The sequence below is a fragment of the Saccopteryx leptura genome, chromosome 2, assembly GCF_036850995.1.
Source record: "Saccopteryx leptura isolate mSacLep1 chromosome 2, mSacLep1_pri_phased_curated, whole genome shotgun sequence".
In the NCBI taxonomy this organism is placed as follows: domain Eukaryota; kingdom Metazoa; phylum Chordata; class Mammalia; order Chiroptera; family Emballonuridae; genus Saccopteryx; species Saccopteryx leptura.
This window is the reverse complement of record NC_089504.1, coordinates 303,713,082-303,740,557: the sequence shown is the minus strand read 5'-3', so window position 1 is coordinate 303,740,557 and position 27,476 is coordinate 303,713,082.

The following is a 27,476-nucleotide window of genomic DNA, read 5'->3' as shown; positions in this document are numbered from 1 at the left end:
TATGTGATTGATATGTCTCAGGTGATTGGTCCTTAAGCACTGGCACTTCCTGTTTCAACAAATATCCCACTGTCTAACAGAGGAGGAGGAAGCACACTGTCATAGGAAGTCTAGGGACCACTGTAGATAGGAAGTTGGAGATCTCACTGGGGGAAATACACTTCCATTTGAGAAACAGTTTTCAAACTCTGGGTCACAAATTTTCAGGAGGTCATATGCATTGCATATGTGAGATAGAGGCAGAATTTTTATTCAGTTAGAAAAAATTAAATTAATAGAGTTGAGCAAGTAAGATAAATATTTCAAATAAAGCTTTACTTATGTTCAAAAGTTTGAAATACAGTGTGTTACTTGCTTTCACAATTTTCTGAGACCACGTGATTTTCTTAATTATAGATAACTGAGATTTACTATAGCCATTTTAATATGAAATGAAACAGTAAGTGGTTAATTATTTATAGCATCACTGATTTGTTTAGTCTAAGATTAGTTTAAAAATCCCCTTTCTATCCAATTTTTGTCATAATATCCTATGTAGGTAAGACAAAATTATAATTGTGAATCGGCAGTGTGTATTTGCAACTCAGTTGTTCATTTTCATTGGATATTTCTTTACATTATTTTCTACTAGAACACTTTCAGTTTTGTGTTAGATTATTATATACTACTTTTATATTTATTAATTTACAAAGTATAAACACTTATAATTAAATATTCACTCCCTGAAAATTTTTTAGGTACTAAAAGAAAAAATAAAAATGTTTTGATTAAGGAAATTTTATCAGTTCAGAAAAACATTAATATCATATTAAAATTAGAAGCGAACCTAAATTATTTATATCAAAAAACTTAAATATATGGTTATAAGTGTACTTGAAAATGCATGTTTTCCTTCTTCACAAAATGCTTTCATTTTAGAGAATAATTATTTTATTATGTGTTATGTTTTTCTAACCTTTATACGATTCCCAGAGCATGAAGTAGTATTTCTCTAGAATGCTATGACTGATAATTATTTTATCATGTGTTATATTTTTCTAACCTTTATGTAATTCCCAGAGCCTGCAGTAATATTTATCTAGGATGCTATTACTTATATTAATGACAAAACTCAGAAAAAAGATAATTTTGCATCTTTAGACAATGGCATAACTTATCTTTATTTAAATAAAATTAGCATAAAGAAAAAATATCATTGTTAGTCATCTCCCAGTTGCCCTATTTACTGGCAAAACTATATGTCAAGGACACGTGGCTAATGTGATTTTCTTTTTATAAAAATTTTAATAAGTATACAACATTGTATATTATAATACTTTATCTTTTAAAATATAACCAGAAGGTATAAATATCAATGTTATGCTATGTTAATGTGATAAGCCTCCCATAATATAGATTATTAATTGTTACTAACTTATTCATTAATTATTTAATAATTGTCATTTATTAAAGTTTAAGTGCTTATATGTGCTGGGAACAATATCTTTTAATTGTAAACATATAAAAATTATTAAGTGTAATTTCTATAAATTATCTAATTTCTACTGCTATTATTTAACAAAAGGCACTATAGCAATATAAGAATATGTATTTTTAAAGAGATCATTATTCATTGGAAATAAACATGAGAGGAGTATTGGCATTGTATATTTGAAATAAGAAAAGGTATTTTCAGTCAAAAAATACCTTCTATAGAGGATATATAAAAGACTGCAAAACAGTTAGTTGACATCAAAAAGCATAAAGGAAAAAATTGCGTGCTGGTATCTAGAGTCAAATAACCAAAACTCAGATTTCAACTGCACTATTTAGTTGTTCTGTAATTTGAGCAAGTTTTAAAATCTTTCTGGGCCCAAGGTTCCTCATCTGTAAAGTAAGAATTCTTTATTTATTTATTTATTTATTTATTTATTTATTTATTTATTTATATTCCTCTGAAGCTGGAAACGGGGAGAGACAGTCAGACAGACTCCCGCATGTGCCCGACTGGGATCCACCCAGCACGCCCACCTGGGGCCACGCTCTGCCCACCAGGGGGCGATGCTCTGCCCTGCCGGAGCGTCGCCCCATTGTGACCAGAGCCACTCCAGCACCTGGGGCAGTGGCCAAGGAGCCATCCCCAGCGCCTGGGCCATCTTTGCTCCAATGGAGCCTCGGCTGTGGGAGGGGAAGAGAGAGACAGAGAGGAAGGAGAGGGGGAGGGGTGGAGAAGCAGATGGGCGCCTCTCCTGTGTGCCCTGGCCGGGAATCGAACCTGGGTCCTCCGCACGCCAGGCCAATGCTCCACCACTGAGCCAACCGGCCAGGGCAGAATTCTTTTTTATGGTTGTGATGAAAATTAAATGAGTTAATAAAAGTAAAATGCTTAGAAGAGTGCCTTGTCAATAGTAAAGCTAGTTTAGCTATTAAAATCCAAAGAGTGTTTGTTACTTTCTTTCTAGAGTTTGTCTTAATCTTGGTTCTTCCTTCCCTCTTTACTTTCTCCCTTCTTCCCTGCCTCTCTCTCTTCCTTCCTTCTTTCCTTTTCTCCTTCCTTTTCTCCTTCCTTCTTTCCTTTTCTCCTTCCTTTTCTCCTTCCTTTTCTCCTTCCTTCCTTCCTTCCTTCCTTCCTTCCTTCCCTCCTTCCTTCCTTCCTTCCTTCCTTCCTTCCTTCCTTCCTTCCTTCCTTCCTTCCTTCCTTCCTTCCTTCCTTCCTTCCTTCCTTCTCAATCTCCTTCTCAATCCCTGTCTCTTTTCATCTTCTATAATGACATATAGCTTATTTTTATACTGCTTATAAATTTTCCATTTAAAAAAATCTTGCCAATAAATAATTTTATAGAACTTTTACTTAATGAACACTATTTTTGTTAGAGATAAACTTAATACATTCAACCCATTCTCCTCCTCTCTCCATTATAGGATACTAGCTTTTATTCTCTTAATTTGTAGTTACTTTAAACAGTGCTGCAATGAGTGTGCCTATATGTGCATGATCAATAATTTCTGTATCATAATTTTGATGTGGAATTATCATTTCATAAAGCATTCATGGTTTTGAGGCTTTCAAAGTAACATTAATTTGCATATCTGATATCTGCTGATATGAGTGTCCTATTCCTAGTTAAATACTGTGGCACTGGTGAGGGACTAAATATATAATCAGACAGTAGCCAGGCAATATGGAAAACTAGAACACTGACCCACAATCCACAGGAGTCATCCCAGGAAGCTAACCTACTGTCTATAAGTCAGACACGTAGAATCAGACCTCTATGTCGGAACAATAGTCTAGGAAGCCAAATAATGACCTTTTAACAATCAGCCACAAATGACTAGGTGTAGGACTTGATTAATATAGCTGAGAGCTTCCCTAAGTTTTGCCCCTGTTTCTAACTTAGAATCAACAAGAGAAAGCCAAATATGCACCCCTAACCAATGAGGAAAGAAGCTCCACTTCTAATTAGCCTGCCTTTCTCTTCCTTATGCCAACAGCTGCCAACAGAAAACACCTAAAGCCTTCCCTTTTTTCCCCTATTGTCAAGTTTCCCCATTTCTCTGTCTGCTTTGCAGTATCTGCCAAACTCAAGTGATAATTGCTGACTCTATTTATTTACTTATTTGTTTATTTTCATTGAATTCCAAATTATACCTAGCAGCCAGATGGAGGGAACATTAGTTGAAATAAACTTCCCTAAGTGAGTAAGTAGGATAGAAAAGATGAAACAAAACAAAACAAAAATCATACAATTCCATTCCAGTTATAGATCAAAAAGCCTACTTGAATGAAACCCTATAGGGTTGTCTGACCAGACCAAAGACAATTTGGCTAGGGGAATAAAAAACTATATAGTACGTATAAAGCCATATTGTTGAATGTCTCTCTGTTGTCCAACCATTTTTATACTGTGACAGTTTTCTGTAGATTTAGCGGTTTCCCTGGATTAAATTTTTATTAACCAGTTTCACAGCTGTTTCTATGATGATGAAAATAATATATTTTCTTTGTAAGATGCCCATAGTTTACTGGAAAGCATAAAATAAATCACTTGTAATTCTATCATTCAGAGATAACAGCCGGAAATATTTTGGTATATAGCTTTTCAGATTTTTTCCATATACACATACACATATATGCATATTGGAAAAAATTGAATCACACTGCAAATAATGCTATTTTCACTTATCATCTTTCTATATTAAAACTATCATCTTTACAAATAGTCTAATTGAATTCTATTTTTTAGACATGACCCACTATCATTAACTTGTTCCCATCAGGTGATGGTAGCTGACTTTCTTATAGCAAGTTCTGAATACTGTAAATGACCTTGGCCATTCTCATTTGGGTGATCTTTGTTTATTTCCAACTGAGTATAATTACTTCATTTCTAGTCTCTAAACAAAACAAGGATATTTCTTTGATTAATCTGATATTTTTTCTTTAAGAGTGAATGAGTATTTTCTCCTGCCATTATACTCTTTTCTTACTGATTTATATTTCAGCTGTATTAACTTGTTATTATATTGTAATTTTAACCTATACTTTACAACTATTTTTACTGATACAAAGGAAAGCTATTGTATTTTGTTTTACCCACTTTTAATATATATTATATTTTTAGTAATATTCTTGGTATTCTGGATAGAAAATCTATTACCTGCAAATAGTTATACTTACCATTTCCTCTAGGATACATTATTTTTTTTTATTCATTTTACATTTTCTGTATAAGTCTTCCAAAAAAGTTTTTAAAAGTAATACTAACAGCATTCTTACTTTGTTCATAATTTAACAAAACTATCTTCAGATCATCATGCTAAGTGAAATAAACCAGTCAGAGAAAGACAAGTACCATATCATTTCACTGATATGTGAGATCTAATGAACAGAATGAGCTAACAAGCAAAATAGAGACAGGCTCATAGATACAGAGCTGGCTGACAGGTGTCAGGGATGGGAGGACTCAGTGGGGGGTCATGGAGGGGTTGAGTTAAAAAGAAAAAAAACAACTTAGGAACATCAACAATATTATGGTGATTGCCAGGGGGCAGGCGTTGGTGGGAGATGGAATAGGGCTTAAGGGGATAAATGGTGCTGGTGGGATGGTGAACACACCATACAGCATACAGATGATGTGTTGTAGAATTGTACACCTGAAACTTGTATAATTTTGTTAACCAGTGTCACCCCAATAAATTCAATAAAAAGTAAACTTTCAAAAATGGTGCTAATTAAAGTATAAAACCTGAAATTTTACTATTGGTAAAATGCCCATAGTTCATTTTCCTCTGAAATTAAAAAAACATGATATATAACTCCAAGCTATAGATTCAGACTCCCCTATTTTAGTAATTCTCTTTCAAATCTAGTGTCTGTTTTTCATTTCAGAAGGACTTACAGAATTTTAAGGAAATGTGGCAGAACAGACAAAATTTCACAGATGTGAGATTTGTACTGACTCTTCAGTTAAATGGTGGGTATTCACAAGAGAAGGGGGAGGAGATGGCACAAGATTATGGGAGTAATTTAGGGATAAGAAATAAGAAAGAAAAAAAGGAAAGACAGAACTGTGTTTTGTATGTTCCAGGAGCAATGATTAAACCTTTTAAAGAGGTCTGTCTAATCTAAGAGAGAAATAATGAGATACAATAGGAGGAATAGATTGGTATCATACTGAGTAGGGTGTTAAATATTGACAAAGTCTGAGTTTTATTCAATAAGTGGTTTCTGAGTCAAGCATTGATATGCAAAATAACATTCCAGGAATATAACTCCCGTGGTTGTGTACAGGCTGAATTATAGGAATGTCATCCACAGGAAGGGTGACAAGAAGGACAGACACAGCAATATTCTGAGCAGTTTTTGCATTCTTGCTGTGTATGAAAAAATCAGATTAAAAATTGCTTTACCTCCCCAACAATATAATTGTTTATAATTATAATTTGTGCATTTTGGCAAGTGGGCTCCTAATTTTACCCTTGAGTTGTTTATAAATTCTTGAGTATATGTCAATTAGCCTGTCAATTTATCAACGTAAACAGATGTTCCTAACAGAAGCCTTTAATTTTTCCCTGGAATGTATGATGTCACAAAAAATTTAACTGTTTTCTAGAAAGGAAATACTTGTTGCAAGTATATTTTATTTAAAGACGTATTTCAAGTGGTAATATGTGAATTTTGATGTTATGGTCAAATTTTACAGCTGAGGTTCTTTTGATGACACTTTTACATGCAAATATCTAAATAGAGGAAAATCAAGCATGATTTTGGCTAACATTCTGTGAATGCTTCTAATATACAGAATGCTTCTAATATGTATACATGGTTTTTGTTAGTATAGTGTGAAGCCATTTCTCAGAGAACAGGCTTAAGAGAAATGGTCTTGTCAAAGGCGTGGCTTTTCTCCTGTCAGAGAAAGATGGGCAGAAGCAACAACTAAAGTAAAAGTGTTAACAATCTATCGATAGCAAATTTTACCTGAAATACTTAAGTGGGAAGAATAGTGTAAGTGCCGTTACTTATGCTTTTTCAGTCCTTACAATAGGTGAAACCTGATACATGCAGTGTGGTGTCTTACTCTGTAAGTGCCACGGGAATTTAATAAACATTCAGAATTATGTTATAGCAACTGACTCTTCAGCTGATTAAGGAATGGGTAAGTCTATGGACTGTCTCCCAAAATATATGCATATTGAAGAAAATTTAAAAATACAGATATTTAAAAATAATAATACAGAATTCTTCAGTCACTTTAATCATAAATACTATTACTTTTTAAAGAATCATTATTTGTGATATTTTCCTTTTTTAGGTTATTATATATAAAATATGTATAAAATATATAACACACATTACATGTGTCTTTTGGAAAATTATATAATGTTGAATTACAGTTCTGGGCCCTGACCGGTTGGCTCAGTTGTAGAGCGTCAGCCACATGTGGATGTTCCTGGCTCGATTCCCAGTCACGGCACACAGGAGAAGTGCCCATCTTTTTTTCCACCCCTCTACATCTAGCTCTTTTCTTTCTGTCTCTCTCTATCTTCCCTTTCTGCAGCCATGGCTTAATTGGAGCAAGTTGGCCCCTGGTTCTGAGGACAGCTCCATGGACAGCTTCTGACCTCTGCTTCAGGTGGTAAGAACTTAATTGCTGAGCAACGGAGCAACACCCCAGATGGGCAGAGCATCACCTCTTAGTGGGCTTGCTGGGTGGGTCCCGGTCAGAATACATGCCAGAGTTGGTCTCTGCCTCTTCTTCTCTCACTGAATTAAAAAAAAAATTTACAGTTCTAGATTTTGCTTTTCCAATACAATGATAAAATGGACATTTTCAATATTTTCCATTTAACTCTAAAATCTATAATTTTAGTAGTGAGATGTCCCATACCACTTTATTTTTATTAAAAACATGCCTATAATTTTTGGACTTGAGATTCTATAAGTTATTTATTTATTTTTTGTTAGTGATAAGCAGCCATAGGATACTTTCTTTCTAACAAACTTCTTAAAGAAGTAATCTGTGTTTTATTTTCATATTAAGGTGTTTATCTAGATTTTAACAATGTGAGAAGAAATATAAAAATTAAAATAAAATTGCAAAATTTTGGTGAAAATAATGGATAACGGGATTGGTGTATGGTCCCTGAGAGACTGTGGAATATGAAAATGGTGACTTCCTATAATAAAATCACCTGTATACAACCACAGGTCCCTGGCTATGCACAGTGGCATCTCATGCACGAGTGCGTAGCATGCGCTGGTCTGGTAACTGCTTCCCATCCCCTGGAAGAGGAGCAATCAACAGGAGAGCACAGATATAAACATGCAGACATAAAGACATTAACTAAAGAACATTCCAGAAAATCTCAGAGACATTCTTACCAACAGGGTATTTTCTATCAAAACTATTTTTTCAAAACTGAAGTAGACATACTCCAATACAGTGTGTCTATAAAGTCATGGTGCACTTTTGATTGGTCACAGGAAAGCAACAAAAGACGATAGAAATGTGTAATTTGCATCAAATAAAAGGAAAACTCTCCCAGTTTCATACCTATTCAGTGGAGTTTGATGTGGGCTCATGCACAATTTTTTTAGGGTTCCTTAAGTAGCTATCTCGTATAGCCTCTACAGATTCATCACTGACTGATGGCCTAACAGAACGGGGTTTCTCCACCAAACTGCCGGTTTTCTTCAACTGCTTATCCCACCGAGTAATGTTATTCCTATATGGTGGTGCTTTGTTATAAACGCGCCGATATTCACATTGCACTTTGGTCATGGATTCGAATTTAGCGAGCCACAGAATGCACTGAACTTTCCTCTGTACCGTTCACATCTCGACTGGCATGGCTGTGGGCTGCTCTGCTGTATACATGGTGTTATGTCATCATCTGTACATGCGCACATGCTGCCACATCATCCTACAGAAACTGGGAGGGTTTTCCTTTTGTTTGGTGCAGATTTCACATTTCTATCATCTTTTGTTGCTTTCCTGTGACTGGTCAAAAGTGCACCATGACTTTATGGACCACTATATATTAATGTTATATATAGAATAACAGTGTAAAATAGTTTATTAAAATACAGCTAATCCAGTACAAGTCCTTTGGTAATGCATATGCATATTTCAGTGTCGTACACATGTGTAAAGTGTCTGAATTTTCTATTATCCATTAAAAGCCATTAAGTTCAAGATACAAATAGATACTTGTTAAAAAATAACTCATTTTTGTAATGTACCCTGTGAGCTTCAGCTCCATAGCCGTGTCAGCACTGTGATCTAGCTCTGCTGTAGAAGTATTTGTGACTTTGGCCATTGATTTATTTCATTATGTCTCTGTTTCTTACAGGTAAACTGATATAGTTCTACTGAATGGTGTCTAAATATTTCTCTGGTTCTGAATGGCTATCGCTCAATAATTCTACCTGAACAAATAGTTCTTCCATAGAGTGTGCACATTTTATTTGGAGGTGTACTCATAAATAAGAGATAATTGATTTAACAAATATTGAGTTTCTACTCAGTGGGGGCACTAGGGATGCAGCGGTAAACAAGAACTATGGACTCTATTTCTTTATTAATGGTACTCTTTGATGTATAAGGGGAATATGTTTATTTTTTCTTCAATTCCTATGTTTAACCCAGAAGAATAAATTCTGCTTCCTATCCCTAGTGTAGGTGTCTATATACATATATAATTTCAGGCATTTTTTTCTTATTATCTTATGTTTTCATGTTTATTAAAAATATTTAGTATGCCCGACTGGTGGTGGCACAGTGTTGACCTGGGACTCCGAAGTTCTTAGTTTAAAACCCCAAGGTCACTGGCTTGAGCGTGGACTCCTCAACTTGAGCACAGGATCACTGACATGATCCCAAAGCCGCTGGCACGAGCCCAAGGTTGCTGGCTTGCTCAAGGGGTCACTGGCTTGGCTGGAGCCCCCCAGTCAAGGCACATGTGAGAAGCAATCAATGAACAACTAAAAGTGATGAAACCACAAGTTCATGATTCTCATCTCTTTCCTTTCACTCTCCCTTTGTGTCTTCTCTAAAAACAAACAAACAAAAATTTAGTATGACCCAGTCTTTTAATTTTCATGTTGAAAAAGTCTAATGTTATCTAACTCAGAATTATACTTTCTCTACTAATATAATGCTAATCCTGCCACACCTATCCCTCACTGGGGGTCTGATTCTTTGGCTTCCCATCACTTCTCCCTCCCCACTGCCTGTGGCTAAGAGCTGGGGTGGTGGTTGAGAAAATGTTCTTAGAAAAGAAGTCATTTCAGCTTCATATCACAGAGAAAGGAAGCAGCATGAGAAGTCGTTTCAAGTTCATAAATTGGAAGGCTACAAACCCCACCCAGAATATAAACTGTTTTCTCTGATCCTACCATGATTTAAAGCATCTCCATTAGTTGCCAATTTTATAGAGTTGGAAGATTTTAAGTAATAAAATATATGATATTTCCAGTTTCTTTTATAAATTAAAAAATCTGAGTAGCCGGGAGCCAGCGTATTAGTGTGACCCAATAGCTAGAAGTGGATAAAGCTCGAGGGGGCCAGAGCAAAGCCCCCGTTGTTCAATTCCCTGCCACTCACTAATGGATTATACCGGGTTCGCTTTGCTTAAAAGATTTCTCTCTTTGGCATTTGAGATTTGAATGCTAGCCTGCAGGCATGAGAAACTGCAAGTTCCTTACTATGTATTTCAGTTAGGGTTCTTATTTATGAGCATCGGAACCCAGCCTAACAAATTCAGCAAAAGCAATTTGATAAAAATAGTAGATAGTTTACATAAACTGTGGGAGGAGTAGAAAATCTGGCTCAGAAGCTTTGCCACCATGAATGACAGCTCAGTCACAGCCCTGTGCTGATCCCGGGAGCTGCTATACATAGGAGGCCACAGTGATGTTGCTGGGTTTCTGGTGCTACGTGGAAAGTTTTTTATTTGTCTACAACACATCACCAAGTCTCTCTAGCAATATTAAATCTGCTCAATGCCAATTTTTTTTCATGTAACAATTCCTTTTTTTTTTTTCTTTAGTGATTCGTCCAAGGTTTCTAAGTCACAAACCCATATTGCATCTTTAAGCAAGGTAGAAAAGGCAAATTCTGGCTTTTACCTTGGTTTGGTGGGAACCACAAAATGGAAAAATCAACAAAGTATTGAAAGCCTATTCAGACCCATTCTTGGTATTGATATGGGTGACTGTTTAAGCAGCTTGCCTACAGGCATTTGTAAATTAAAGTGAGCTGTCCTAGTAAACATGAAATATGAAGCCACTTCTATGCCCCAACCCATTATGTTATCTATGTTTTTAGTATTAGATTTATAGAAAGCTCTAATCTTAAAGAAAGGATCTGATATGGTAGATTGTACAGGAACTGTAGGGAGATTTTTATTTCTATTTCTTTTAAATCTCCATTTTAAAAACCAGTATTTATCAAAACATGCATTCGATGCTTCCAGCATATAAACTCGGATACAACCAGAAGACATTTGAATTTAATAAAAGAACAACTGATGTAATACTATTTGGTCCTAAAAACACAAAGAATTAACAAGGAATGCAATGATCTCCCTCTCTATACTGTAAATTTCTTATCTTAGGATTTATGTTTATATTTCATGAGACCCCAACATCTGTCCCAGAAATACTATGTAACATTGAGGTCTTAGTTTTCCATTATAAATTGAATTATTCTGATAAGTAATAACAACGTTGTACTTGTGTGCATGTGTGTATTTTGGATAAATGAATGTTAATAACAGGCTTTCAGACCATCAGAATAGCTACAAAAAGCCAAGCTGAGATAGTTCCCACATCCTCAATCATATTCCAGTTTTTTTTTCACATTGTAATGAGCTCCGTAAAATGTCCTCCTTTTGCCAAGATAAGTAGAGGTATCAATTATCTGAAGTGTAATTTAATTTCTTTTGTGTGTCAGGCCAATAGAAAAGGAGGAATACAGATGGGAGAAGAACAGCCATAATCAAGAAATCATAAATAATTCCATTCAGAGGTCTAGTCTGAATAGCTTGTTCCGACTTTTGTTTGTCTTCATCTAATTACATAATTTACAGAAGTAGTGATTAAATGAATAAACGATGATCTTTTCACAAGACAGAAAAATGTGACTTACTATTTGATCCCTGCTCAGTGAAGGCCAAGGAAAGAAAGGAGGAGGCAGAGAGCATTGGCTCTGAGTGATGGATCTGAAATAAAAGAGGCAGGAAAGAGCCCCCGGGAGGAAAAGATTGAGTGTGGGAGACCAGCCTCTTCCTTTGGCTTATTTTGTTACAAAATGTGTAGAAGGAAAGAAATAACTGAAAATGAATACCCCCCTTCTGTGAGTATTGGGACAACCAGCCTCTGTTGAAGGTGTTTTTTTATTTTTTATTTCATGCACAGAGAATTTGTAAAGATGGGAGACTTGAAGGTACCACAGTCCCAATTATCAGAAATTAGCACACTTAGATGTCTTTTATTCTTTCTTCTTTTTTTCTCTCTTATTCTCTCTCTTACTCTAACTCTTCTTGTTCTCTCTTAGTTTCTCTCTCTCTCATACACACACACAAAAAAACACACACACATACCCTCTCAAACATGCACCTAGATACAGCGAGCACTGAATGTCAATAGGAATTGACCCTGGCACTTATGGGGAAAACAGAGCATACTTAAATGTTTTAAAATGCCAAAGTATTTTATAATCTTTACTATTATTGCTGGTGGCGAATCTGACTATATAGCTAAGTATCTTGTAAGATTACCTCTGGCAGGAATTCTAGGATGGCTACAGAGTAGGCGGACCAACTGCCACCTCCCAGGACCAAATTGGATTGCAACCTAATTTAAAATCAATCAACTTGAAAAATCAACTTTGGACTAATTGAAGAGGAGTTTATAAACACCAATCACAGAAGAAGCCATACCAAGACCTGTAGGCAAGGTGGAGATGTGGAAAGGGCAGCCTACTCTCAGGAGTGGATGGGGCAAAGGATCCAGAGGGACCCTTACTGTAGGGAGGGTCACCCTGAGAAAGGAGGTTTCTAAGACCCAGGCTGGGTACCCCATCCTAAAGCCCCAGAGCCTAGAAGGGCACCATCAAAACATTTGGCAGTGAAAAGAGCTGAAGTTTCTGTTTGTGAGAATGAGACCGATTTCTCAGAGACACAGGCTCCATCTTAAAGGGCCAGTGCAGAAAATCTTGTTCACAGCCACTTACCTGGGGCTCTGGCAGAGGGAGGGCTGAGAGGACTAGAGTCGCGGAAAGACAGTGTGAAGTTGGAAGTCCAAGGAGAGACACCATGGGGACAGCCACTGGAACCCCTGTGCTGAGTCATTCTCCAATAATACTGTCACCATTTTCCTTGGGTAGAACTTTCCTCTCCATGTGGCATCAGCCTGGGGGAAAGCAACTGCTCAACCCTCGGGAATCTCTTCTGCCCCACCCTATGGAGACATATAATCTTCCAAAACTCAATCTGGAGGAATCAGAAAACCTAAAGAGACTGAATACAACAAATTAAACTGAAACAGTTTTCAAAACCTCCCAGCAAACAGAAGTCCTAAACCAGATGGCTTCATATGCCAATTTTACCAAACTTTCAAAGAAGAACTAATACCTATCCTTCTCAAGCTATTTTAAAATTCAAGAGGAAGGAGAATGTTCAAGCTCATTTTATGAGGCAAGCATTATCCTCATTCCAAAATCAGGTTAAGACACTACAACAAAGAAAACTATAGGCCAATATTACTGATGAACATAGATGCTAAAATTCTTAACAAAATATTAGCAAACTGGAACCAATAATACATTAAAAAGATCATACATCATGATCAAGTGGGATCTATTCTGGGGAGGCAAGGCTAGTACAATATTTGCAAATCAATAAGTGTGATTCATCACATAAACAAAATAAAAAATAAAAATCACATGATTTTATCAATAAATGCAGAAAAAGCATTTGATAATATCCAGCATCTATTTATGATCAAAACTCTCAGCAAAGTGGAAATACAGGGAACATACCTCAACATAATAAAGGCCATCTATGACAAACCCACAACCAACATCATACCCCATGGGAAAAAATTAAAATCAATCCCCTTAAGATCAGGAACAAGACAGAGGTGCCTCCTTTCACCACTCTTTTTTTTTTTTCTGTAGTTAGAATCAGAGAGGCAGTCAGACTCCCGCATGTACCTGACTGGGATTCACCCGGCATGCCCAACAGGGGGCGATCCTCTGCCCATCTGGACCATTGCTTCATTGTGGCCAGAGCCATTCTAGTACCTGAGGCAGAGGCCATCCTCAGCACCTGGCCAACATTGCTCCAATGGAGCATTGGCTGCGGGAGGGGAAGAAAGAGAGAGGAAAAAGAGGGGTAAGGGTGGAGAAGCATATGGGTGCTTCTCCTGTGTGTCCTAGCCAGGAATAGAACCTTGGACTTCCACATGCCAGGCTCTACCTGAGCCAACTGGCCAGGGCTACCACTCTTATTCAACATACTTCTGCAAGTCCTAACCACAGCAATCAGACAAGAAGAAGAAATAAAAGGCATCCAAATTGGAAAATAAGAAGTAAAACTGTCATTATTTGCAGATGACATGTATGTAGAAAACCATAAGGTCTCAGTCAAAAACCTACTAGACCTGATAAATTAATTTAGCAAGGTGGCAGGATATAAAATTAATATTGAGAAATCAGTGGCACTTTTATATACCAAAAATAGACTGTCAGAAAGTGAAATTAAGGAAACAATCCCCTTCACTATAACAATAAAGTACCTAGGAGTAAATTACCAAGGAGGTAAAAGACTTGTACTCGGAAAATTATAAAACATTGATAAAAGAAATCAAGGAAGATACGAACAAGTGGAAGCATACCCCATGTTCATGGATAGGAAGAATAAACATCATTAAAATGTCTATACTACCCATAGTTATCTATAGCTCCAATGCAATTCCTATTAAAATTCCAATGGCAAACTTCACAAATCCAGAACCTATATTGAAAAAATGTATATAAAACCAAAAAAGAGTCTGAATAGCTTTAGCAATCTTGAAAATGAAGAATAAAGTGGGGGGTATCACATTTCCTGATATCAAATTATACTACAAGGTCATTGTAATCAAAGCAGCTTAGTACTGGCATAAGAACAGGAATACAGATCAATGGATCAGAACAGAGAACCCAGAAATAAACCCACGCCTTTATGGACTATTGATATTTGACAAAGGAGTCAAGAGTATGAAATAGAGTAAAGACAGTCTCTTTAATAAACAATTTTGGGAAAACTGGACAGGTACATGCAAAAAAATGAAACTAGGCCACCAACTTATTGCATTCACAAAAATAAACTCAAAATGGATAAAAGTCTTATATGTAGGTGTTGAAATCATAAAAATCTTGGAAGAAAACATAGTCAGCAAACTTTCTGATATTGCTCTTAACAATATTTTTGCAGATATATTTTTACGGGCAAGTGAAATAAAGAACAAAATAAACAAATGGGATATATCATACCAAAAAGCTTTTGCACAGCAAAATACACCATTAATAAAATAAAAAGACAACCCACACAATGGGAGAACATATTTGCTGTTATGTCTGATAAGGGATTAATAACCAAAATTTATAATGAATTTCTAAACTCAACAACAGAAGGGTAAACAATACAATTAAAAATGGGCAAAGGACTTGAATAGACACTTCTCCAAAGAGGACATACAGATGGCCAATAGGCATATAAAAACCTGCTCAACATCACTAATTATCAGAGAAATGCAAATTAAAACCACAATGAGATACCACCTGTCAGAATGGCACTCATTAAAAAATCAATACACAACAAGTGCTGGCGAAAGTGTGTAGAAAGGAGAACCCTCCTGCACTATTGGTGAGAATACAGACTTAAACATTCACTGTGGATAATAGTATGGCATTTCTTCAAAAAATTTTAAATGGAACTTCCTTTTGACCCAGCTATCCAACTTTTAGGAATATATCCTAAGAATACCAAAACACTGATTCAAAAGAAGATATGCACCCCCATGTTTATTGAAGCACTGTTTATAATAACCAAGTTCTGGAAATAGCCCAAGTGTCTATCAGTGAATGAGTGGATAAAAAAGCAGTGGTATATAAATATACAATGGAATACTACATAGCTGTGAAAAAAGTATGATGGCATGGATGAAGATCATTATGCTAAGTGAAATAAGCCAGATACAGACAACAGGACAGCAAATCCCATTGCAAAGGGGGGCAGGGAAGCAGGTGGCAGGGGCAAAGCGGGGGCATGTTGTTAAGGGGTGAGGAGGGTGTTACATTGAGTGAGACACCTGAATCCATGTTAACATAATAAATTTAAAAATCCAATAAAAAATAACTAAAAAGAAAAAAAAAATACCCACCACTTCCTGAAGGTAACTGTGTTTAGTAGTTCTGCATTCCTATTCCCACATTCTCCCCTTTGGCTACACTGAGACTGAGACTCACCTTCTGTTATCATGACCTGCTGAGACTTGCTAGTGCTGTGAAGAGAAACTCAACCCCTTACTCAGTTTATTCCCTCAAAACAGACTGCGGATTCAGGAAAGAGGGACTAATCGTGGCAGAGAACAGTCCCAGGGAGAGGGGGCGGGGGGCGGAGAATGCAGATGCAGAGCACGGAAATCAGAGACCTAGAGCTGCCAGGTCACAAAGCCACCCCTGTTAACTACTCACACGGACAACGTGTTACGGAGCACATTGTTGGGAGCTGAAAGGTTCCCTTATAACTGTAATAGATGGTCCTTTTTCTTTGTTAACAGATCTCTACACTTACCTACATGTATCTACCGCTACACCCAAGAGCCAGGTGCTCCTAGTAAGTCTGATGACATCCCAAGTTTTCATTGGTTGGGCCTTGATTAGTCTTTGCCAGCAGTTCTTTTTTGATTTTAGGTACTCTTTATACTCTAACAAGTGGGAGACCCTAAAGAACTTTTGTTTTGTGGTTTATATATATTAACATTTATCATCATAGAAATAAAAACTTAGAAGTGTTTAAAATTATTTATTTATAATGTATTTAAAAATAAAAATAAACTAAAATAAAATATGTTACCTCTTGCAATGAAAAAAAGAATCCGTAAGTTTACCCTGTATTGACGTCTAGACTTCTTTTTCTTATCCTGAAAATTTCTCTTTCAATTACCAGAGCTGTCTTTCACTATTTGGTGGGCAAGTCTATGTTGATTTTACAATTTTGTGGCAGATCTGTAGTAGGAGCACCTGCATAGACCACTTGGATAAGAAATAGAAAATAATTATTTTTATGTATTTGGAATAAGATGATAATATTTTTGCATTAAGTTATAAAAAGAGGCCTTGGCCGGTTGGCTCAGTGGTAGAGCGTCGGCCTGGCGTGCGGAAGTCCTGGGTTCGATTCCCAGCCAGGGCACACAGGAGAGGCGCCCATCTGCTTCTCCACCCCTCCCCCTCTCCTTCCTCTCTGTCTCTCTCTTCCCCTCCTGCAGCCAAGGCTCCATTGGAGCAAAGATGGCCCGGGCGCTGGGGATGGCTCCTTGGCCTCTGCCCCAGGCACTAGAGTGGCTCTGGTCGCGACAGAGCGACGCCCCGGAGGGGCAGAGCATCGCCCCCTGGTGGGCGTGCCGGGTGGATCCCGGTCGGGCGCATGCGGGAGTCTGTCTGTCTCTCCACGTTTCCAGCTTCAGAAAAATATAAAAAAAAAAAAAAAAGAAAAAAAAAGTTATAAAAAGAAAGTCCACATGTGTATTCCTGTCTGGTTTAAAAGCTGGTCTTACAACCTCTGAACCTTTCTATCTGGTAGTGGAGACCTGGAGTGCTGAGTGGGCACAGAGACATGGTGACGTTGGGGGCAGTGCACAGGCTCCGAGTGGTGAAAGCAGCAGCCCTGGACGCAAGGTCAACTGAACACAGGTACCTAAGGTAGTTGAACTGATACCTCTGCGCAAGCTACACCTTTATCTCTACAGAATTTCATATAATTTACAAGGTCACCATGAAGAGCACTCTTCTTACTTGATGCAATGCTTGGTTAGGTTCTCTTTATAACTCTCTGATTTCTCTACCTCATGCTTACCTCCTGAACTACTGTTTTTGTGTTTTGTTTTGTTTTATACCTCCATTGGTGCTGTTTTCTCACTTTCTGTGGGCATCGTATTGTCGTTGCCTTGTTGCTGTAATTGGCTTAGTTATCATCTCTCTTTAAATTCCTAAATCAGTGCTTTCATTTGCAGCCTCCCCCTTAGGGTCAGGCCACACATTTTTTTTTTAAATGGTGGGCAATTTTGTTTATTTATTTATTTTTAAAAATTATTTTTATTTATTTATTCATTTTAGAGAAGAGAGAGAGAAAAAGAGAGAGAGAGAGAGAGAGAGACAGAGAGAGAGAGAGAAGGGGGGAGGAGCAGGAAGCATCAACTCCCATATGTGCCTTGACCGGGTAAGCCCAGAGTTTTGAACCGGCGACCTCAGCATTCCAGATTGACGCTTGATCCAATGCACCACCACAGATCAGGCTCAGGCCACACATTTTTTACTGTCTCTTATTACATATTGAGTACTGCTACTGGATTTGAGTTGTAAGGTAACTCCTGTGACTTCTACGTTTTATTAGTATTATTGCTGTATAAAACTCACGACTCATTGATTACTCCTTCATGCTTATCACCAACCCTTAAATCGAATGAGTTGCAAGACTTGTTTTATTTATTAGGTTTTAATATTTATGCCAGTGTTATGAAATTTTACACACAATATCCATTTACCTTACCCTAGGCCTGTGTGCCTTGGCTGGCCTCATTGGAAATGTTTCATTGTTTTGGAAATGTTCTAAGATTGTAAAAATATCCATTATCTAGTATTCTTTAAGGACATTCCTTGTAGGGATTAGGTGGGAGTTAGGAAATACACAACAGTAGGACAATTAAAGCACTTATACAGTGAAATTGTCAGATTCATTGATATTCGCAAAGGCAAGCCAGTAAATGCTAGGGACAGAGAGTGATGGAGCATGGGCTGTTATCATGTCGGACCACTACTGACTGGCAGCTAAACCTGGACCGCATCGTCAAAACTCTCAGAGCCTTGGGTTTGGTTTTTAACGTAAGAAATGAGAATAATGTCAACCTCTTCATATTGCTATAATGAACAATAAAGATAATATTAGTCAAGTACTTAAAACTTAGTAGAAATTTAATCATTATGGCTAAATTTTTTTAATGCATGCAATCACATGGCTTGATGTTTTCAGTATTCACTTTTAAAACATGCTATATCAGGTATTTATTTACTATTATTTTTACACAAAGATGCTTCTAGTAACTTAACCATCCACTATAGGGAACAACAATCTTATTACATATTTGAAGTTGCTTGACTAGAAGGACCTTGTTCATTATTTGATTTCCTGTGCATTACAGCACATCCAGAACTTCGCTAGTGCTGAGGATAAGTTCACTGAATGAAAATGAAGAGGACTACCAAGAGATACAAGCTCAAAATTACTTCCAATGATTTTATTAAAACAATATGATTGGAGTGGAGCCAGCTTTCTCTAAAATTTCACATTGGTAAGAAATGCCGAGAAGTCTGAGAAATAACTTTTTTTCAATTATAAAATTTGATCTGAAATATAATGAGAGGTGTATCTGAAAAACAAAGGGATCTTGGCAACACTTGATAAAAAGTTAAGAAACAGGCCTTGGCCAGTTGGCTCAGTGGTAGAGCATCGGCCTGGCGTGCAGGAGTCCCGGGTTCGATTCCCAGCCAGGGTACACAGGAGAAGCGCCCATCTGCTTCTCCACCCGTCCCCCTGTCCTTCCTCTCTGTCTCTCTCTTCCCCTCCCACAGCCAGGGCTCCATTGGAGCAAAGTTGGCCTGGGCACTGAGGATGGCTCTGTGGCCTCTGCCTCAGGTGCTAGAATGGCTCTGGTTGCAACAGAGCGACGCCCCAGGTGGGCAGAGCATCGACCCCTGGTGGGCATGCCGGGTGGATCCCAGTCGTGCGCATGTGGGAGTCTGTCTGACTGCCTCCCCGTTTCCAGCTTTGGAAAAATACAAAAAAAAAAAAAAGTTAAGAAACAATGATAAAAATTTAAATCTTTTGTTGGCTTTGGATCTTGGAATTTGAAAAAACAGATACTAAAATATATATCATTTTCTTTCTTGAATTAGGACGAGTTCCTATCATTTAAAATTATAGTTTCTATGATTAGAGTAGTTCTTGGCAATTTTTAGAAAATTTGGTTAAAGAACTAAAATTTAGAAACTATTCGTTATCTAAATGACCATCATCTTTGGCTCTTTAATCCTTACTATTGTCCCAGACTAGGCTGGGTGATTTCTTCACCCAAGTTAGTGGGATCTTTCAAGTCTTGATTTTGGCCTGTACTGTCCAATTAAATGATTGTGACCCATGTATGTTACAATGCTGTTAAGTATGATATTATTTGCACCTCCTCAGTTACAAATGTTGCCTGCTTTGGAACTCTAAGGAGAGAGAACTGTTGTGTTTTAGCACCAACTCTATGCCAAACACTTCACATAATATTTGATCTTAAATTTCCACTGCTATGTTATTATCCTCAGAGAACATAATAAAAAGATATAAGTCTCTCAAGATGAATCCTGAACTTTTGGGGTAAATTCTTTAAATTTCATACTATTTCAAGACAACATACTGTGAATATTGTTACCCAAGTTGTTTGTCCTTGAGTGATTGATAAAGATACAATGACTAGGGTGTTATCGAATAAGATTGGTTGTGTTAAATGAATTTATTTTAAACCAGTAAGTTGATGTGTTCTAGTAAATCTAACCATGTCTTCTAGTAAATCAATTCATCTGGAATATGAGAAGGAATCCAAAATAAAATGTGAAGCTATATGTCTGAATGGGAAAAAATATTAATAGTAAAAAAGTTTAGTATAGTTAAGACATCATTGAATGTCCTTGATGCAATAATTCAGGAATAGCTGTGATTGGGTGATTCTGAAATATGCACAATTACAATTGAGGAGTCTGCTTTGAAGAAGAATCTTGTGGTTTTTGAGTCTAAAAGAGGAAACTACCAATAGCAAAGTCCTTGTGAACAGACAATCAGTAATGCAGATTTGGACTCAGCATGGAAAGAACTTTAGGTTACCAATTGTTATATTCAACCATCCTCATTATATTCAGAAGTCAGTAAAACCATCGGTAGCACCATCTTTAAATAGGAGAAGTATGATCTTTCCACATCATTCATCACCCGCTCTATTATCATCTATTTCTCATTCCTCAACAGATCATTGCTCTGTCCAAACACTGTAAATGTTACAGCAATAATTTCATGTCACCTGGAAGGATTCACAATCATGTAAATTAGTTCTAATTGCCATTTCTCTTAATTATTTAGTGTTTTCCTGTCTACATTAATTCCATCATTATAAAGTCAGCTTATCGTGTTTTATACGTGTTTATCTACCTGTAATTCTGATGTCACTTTATCTATCAAGGAATATTTCAATTTAATAAATAAGTTACATACAAATAAAAGATACCATTATATTTGTAGATTAATGTTCTTATTTCCATGCTATATGAATTACCCAACATATATTTTTCTGCCACTTTGTTATGGTTCACTTAACTTGACATTTTACAATTCAAAATATGCCCATGTACTGACAAATGCAAAAACAACATTCTTGAAATATGGGAACAATGTGAAGAGAAAAATGCTATCATTTTTGCTAGAATTAAAGTTTAGTCTTAGTGTAATCACCTACAATGTAGGTAAATATCAGATTGACAACATATAGAAGCTCTAGCAGAAGACCATTGGTATGAAACTCCCTGGACCATATACTTCCCAAATGTGTTTTTGAGTCTGGTATGGACATTATTTTTTTAGGTGTTTTGGATTAAATATGTTAAGCTAGAAAATAGGCCCTGACCAATTGGCTCAGTGGAAGAGCATTGGCCTGGCATGTGGATGTTTTAGGTTTGATTCCCAGTCAGCCCACACAGGAGAGGCACCCATCTGCTTCTCTACCCTTTCCCTTCTGCCTTCTCTCTCTCTATCTCTCTTCCCCTCTTGCAGCCATGGCTCAATTGGAGTGAATTGGCCCTCGGCACTAAGGATGGCTCCATGACCTCTGACTCAGGTGCTAAGAAGAGCTTTGTTGCTGAACAATGGAGCAACACACCAGATGGGCAGAGCATCACCCCCTCGTGGGCTTGTCAGGTGGATCCTGGTCGGGACACATGTGGGAGTCTCTCTGCCTCCTTCCTCTCAGTTAATTTTAAAAAAAAGCCTAGAAAATAAGCATGATCAAAGCCTAAACAAGAGAAGAAATTATGACCTGGAATGATGCAAGAAAAAATTCAATAAGAATATTAAGATTTAAAAATAACAGGCACTGAGATAACTAAAGTTGTTTCTGTACCTCCCAGATCCCAACATACTCACCATTTAAAGATCCAAAACAAACAAGGTATTTGCAATAAAGTGTTAACAGTGGTGTGAAAGTCAGATAAGATAATCATGCCAAAGAGAAGGAAATAAGTAATGCCATGGAGTGGAAAATGTGGGTTTAAACATAATAAGAAAGAATTCTATCACAGTGATCAGTTACACCGGATTGTGGTTGTTCTGTGTATATTGTCAATTGTTACGTAAGATAATTGGAGGCAATTCCTAATTCTTAAAGTTGTAGTGAGCTATAGATTTTGAGAACTCTTTGAAGAGGGAGAAATAAATTCCCACTGGTATTCCACTCTTACTGATTGAATGCAGATAATTCCTTTACCTGAAAGCAGGCCCATTAAGAATATAAAGAACTCCAGCCCTACTGATACACAGTAATACTCACTGTCACTTTTCTGTTACTGATTTTGCATAACAGAGTTTGGCCATCCTCTGATTATTCAACCCTAGCTACGTGCAGCCAGTATAGATAGGCAGAAAAGACAATGGGGAAAAACTATAAGAAAGCAATTGGGTAAAAGAATTGAAACATAGAAGGACAATGAGAAATATACATTAGTTCATATGGAAAGGCAACTCTTTTTCCAAGAGGGTTTTGCTACTTGGGTTCCCTGTAAAGCCAACTCTAAAACAAAGAATAGCTTGTGGAATTTTTATTAAGATGGTGTTCTTGGGATCAAAACCTAGGGAAGCATAACAAGGGAGCAGAATATAAAAGAGAGTAAAGTCCAAGGAAGAGGTTTAGAACTAGAATGGACTTCCAGGGTTGCTGTGAGTTAGGCTGAGATGACCAAGCCTTTGTAGAATGTCAATCAGTCATTTTCATGAGTGCCACCATACGAGGAGACAACTTCTTTAGAAGAGAACTGGTGAATTAGGGACTGACAAGTAAAAGGTGATGACTGACCACACTCCCAGCAGCTGGGCTACAGGTCCTACAGTAAAAAGGAATTTGGGTATATCAAATTGACCATGCCAGAAGTGATATTAACAGAGGGTTGAGCTTGGAGAAGGTTTGGAATATGATAAAGGGAAAACTTGTTGGATGTCATACACATTATATACATATCTTGGGAATTGAGTTACAGTAAAGGTTGTTTCCCATGCTGGAGGATCTCTCGTCCTCTTACTCCTCTGGGAAAGCATCAATAATCAGAGGAATTCTTTCTAAGCAGCAGACTCCAGGAAGTGGTTCAGGCTGGTGAATAAGGAAATTCAGCAAAAAAACACAAGAGACATAGTTATGAGAATGTGTCTTCAACTGAGAAGTGAAGACCCGTATCAGTTCCTGTGAAAGGCAAGGTGGGATACAACTTCCACAGCAGTTATATTGCTAGAAATATATTGTGAATGAGTGGTAGGCAGAATAAAGAAACCCATGTCCTATTCCCAGAACCTGCATATATGTTGCCTTAGATGGCAAAATGGACAATTGCAGATATCATTATGTGTATGGACCTGGAGATGAGGAAGTGATCATTCATTATATGAATGAGCTCAGTGCAGTTGCAATGGTTCTTAAAAGTAGAAAAAAGCACACAAGAGAAGGCCGGAGTGAGAGAGACTGTCACTGCTGACTTTGAAGATATAAGAAAGCTATCAGCCGAAGAATGTGGGAGACCACAAATAGATACTGGATTAAGAAAAGAAACAGGGCCCTGGCCGGTTGGCTCAGCAGTAGAGCGTCGGCCTGGCGTGTGGGGGACCCGGGTTCGATTCCCAGCCAGGGCACATAGGAGAGGCGCCCATTTGCTTATCCACCCCCCCCTCCTTCCTCTCTGTCTCTCTCTTCCCCTCCCGCAGCCGAGGCTCCATTGGAGCGGAGATGGCCCGGGCACTGGGGATGGCTCCTTGGCCGCTGCCCCAGGCGCTAGAGTGGCTCTGGTCGCGGCAGAGCGACGCCCCAGAGGGGCAGAGCGATTCCCCAGAGGGGCAGAGCATCGCCCCCTGGTGGGCAGAGCGTCGCCCCTGGTGGGCATGCCGGGTGGATCCCGGTCGGGCGCATGCGGGAGTCTGTCTGACTGTCTCTCCCCGTTTCCAGCTTCAGAAAAAAAAAAAAAAAAAAGGAAAAGAAACAGGTCCTACCCAGAACGTACTTCAGGGAATGGAGTTTGCCGACACTTTTATGTTAGCTTGATGAGACTCTTGTCATATTTTTGAACTACCAAATTGTAAGATAGAAAACTTGTGTTGTTTGAAGCCATTACATTTGTGATAATTCATTATAGCCACAACAGAAAATTAATATAGAAGATGTGTTAAAAGTTTGTTTCTAAATTCAGAACACAAGGCTCAATTTGTCAACTTTGACTTTGACAATATCTTACATAATGCATTAAAATACAATGGACAGCATCTGATTAGTATGATCTTGTACATTAATCTTTATATAAATATTTATACTTAATATGTAAAATAATGTACAGCATATATTTCCCCATGTATTAGATGCACCTTAATTTTGGGGCCCAAAATTTGAAAAAAATGTATTACATAAAGTTATTGAACTCAAGTTTTATTCATCATAAAATTTATACAACTTCTCATCACCGTCAAAACTCCCATCCATTAGCTTGTCCTCATCTGTGTCTCATGACGAATTACTGTCTTCATATATTGCCTCATCCTCAGTTCCATCTATGGCATTTGAAATGCCACAACTACTGTATAAGATACAACCAATTTTTTGAAAAAGGGCGCATCTTATAGATGGAGAAATATGGTATGTATTACATACATGAAAAGTACATACACAAGAAAGTTAGGCTACTTTTTAAAATCACAAATAGAATCAATAGTCTATGAACTAACTGAATATATGATGTTTCACTCTACTTAGATAAAAGGAGATAAAAAAGACAAGGATATTATTGGAAATAAGGTTTAAATAACTCCCTTTGATACAGGTGAATGAAGCAGGAGATAATTTACTAGAAAGAAGTTAAAACATCAGAGCAGGCGAAGCAATCTTGACTTAGTTCTGATCTCGTGGATTACTGATGAAAGGCTTTTATTACTCTTCCTGTGTAGGAACACGATTGCTCCCAGCATTTGGGGCAGGTCCAGAATTTCGGGGGAGATTAACCACACCATGGGATTCAGAGGCAGAGAGTTAAGTAGATCAATAGAGAGCTTGTCAATTCACAAATAATTTCTTTTTCCTTTATTTTTTTAATTAAATTTTTTAAAAAGACTTTATTTATTCATTTTAGACAGGAGAGAGAGAGAGAGAGAGAGAGAGAGAGAGAGAAGGAAGGAGCAGGAAGCATCAACTCCCATATGTGCCTTGACCAGGCAAGCCCAGGGTTTTGAACGGCGACCTCAGCATTTCCAGGTCGACGCTTTATCCACTGTGCCACCACAGGTCAGGCTTAATTAAATTTTTTTTGCAGAATCCCAGGAAGACTTAAACTACGTTCAGTACTTTAGAGGGAGTTAGAATAAAATATCAAGGTTTTTTGCTAAAAATAAGGAACTTAAAATTTGTAATCAATGCTATTCCAAACCTGTAATCTTATAAAATGTATGATATACTTTTGGAAATGGATTTCAGACTGAGTTTCAGTATGCAAGAACAATGATTACAGTGGCTAAACAATAAATCACCAGTGTGGTTCAGAGTCAGCACGTTTATCCTCCTCGTCTGATCTCAGGAAACCGGAATAAACCTGGAACTACTCTTAAATAAAAGATCCATAGTCAATAAGAGCCTCATGCTTGAGCAGCTTTGCAAGTGGAGGAAAAGAGAGTTCTGATGTTTCCCTTTTGAGAAACAGATACACTTCATTCCACGAACTTTCCAGTGATGCAGAAAAATGATAAAAAGGCCTTCTCTGCTTTTCCTTGTAAATCCAGTACCAGAATAACAGGGTGAGAGTGGGGGGGGGGGGGAGAAGGCAACCCTAGTATCTTTGGCTTGTTTTGGATTTTGATGTCATTAGAAAAGCAAATTAAATATTCCTGGAACTTAGCTATAATAGACCTACTTGTGGTGTATAAGAAAGTATCTGGGCCTTGGATGGTGGCTCGGTAGATAGAGCATCGGCCTGGCATATGGAGGTCCTGGATTTGATTCCTGGTGAGGACACACAGGAGAAGCAACCATCTGCTTCTCTCACCCTCTCTCTTCCCTGCTTCTCTCACCCTCTCTCTTCCCCTTCTCTCCCTTTCCCTCTCACCCTTCTCTTTTTCTTCCCCTCCACAGCCAGTGGCTCTATTGGTTTGAGCTTCACCTCAAGTGCGGAGGATAGCTCCATCCAAGTGCATCAGCCTCAGGCACTAAAAATAGCTTGGTACAGGAACATTGGCCCCAGACAGGGGTTGCCAGGTGGGTCCTGGTTGGGGCACATGTGGAAGTCTGCCTCACTATCTCCCTTCCTCTCACTTAAAAAAAAGTATCTGAAGTTTTGCATTATGACAAAGTAGTATTTTTTTAACTGTAAAAGACCACAGAGATGACCATCACAGAGATGCTATTTATAGCTAAATGATACAAATACAGCATCACTTACTATGACACCTAGTGCATTATAAGTATGTAACACATGAATGTATAAGTGCCTTGTGAGTATCTTCATTCAAAGTCCACAGGAATATTCAAATAAACTTTATACCTCTTTCTTCCAACATTTTAATTATTAGAATAGATTTGGATAAGTAATTGAATGTATGTGTATGCTAAGTACAAAGGTAAATATTTATCTTGAGTTTACATATTATAGTATTATTTTAGTTTTGCATAGTATAGATATTGTCTTTAATGAAGAAATACCATGTCAAGAGATGGGATGAACTGATTACAGAAAAGATGTGTACCAACAGTAAGTCTGTTGTGGGATGCCGTCAATGTCATATGTTTTTAGACAAAATAGAAATGGTTCATAATGTGACACAGATCCTTGACATTTCTTGTCCCACATATTTTATGTGGCCATGAAAATTGCTCTTAATGTGAGACTGTAATTGCACACAGAGGTGAAATCACATATTTATATTTTTTAAAAAAATTTTATCATTTATTAGCTTCTTCAGAAGAAAAGCAGAGAAATAATTACAATCACATTGTTTATATGATTGTTCTCTAACTAGTGTCAAAAAATCTCTGGCTCTTTAGCTAACCATTGATATTTTCCTTTAGAATCTGACAGTTTGAGAGAGAAACAAAATTCTTCACAGCCATTTTGACTTTATGTTCACTATCACTATACCTACCTGTTTCTCCAACGCTAGGAAAGGTTTGATTAGATTATTTTCCCGGTTGCTAACCTCTCAAGCCAACATTATACTTGTTAACATCTCTATGTCTATTTTTCCATATTTAATCTTTGATATTAGGGTGCATCTTACAATTTACAATGAGTGATAATTTAATTGATAATGTTTTTACTCATATAGTGGCATACCACTAAGCTATATAGCTAAAACCAGTATAAAAGTAATTGGAAAAAAAACCCACTAAAAAAATAAAAAATAGCCCT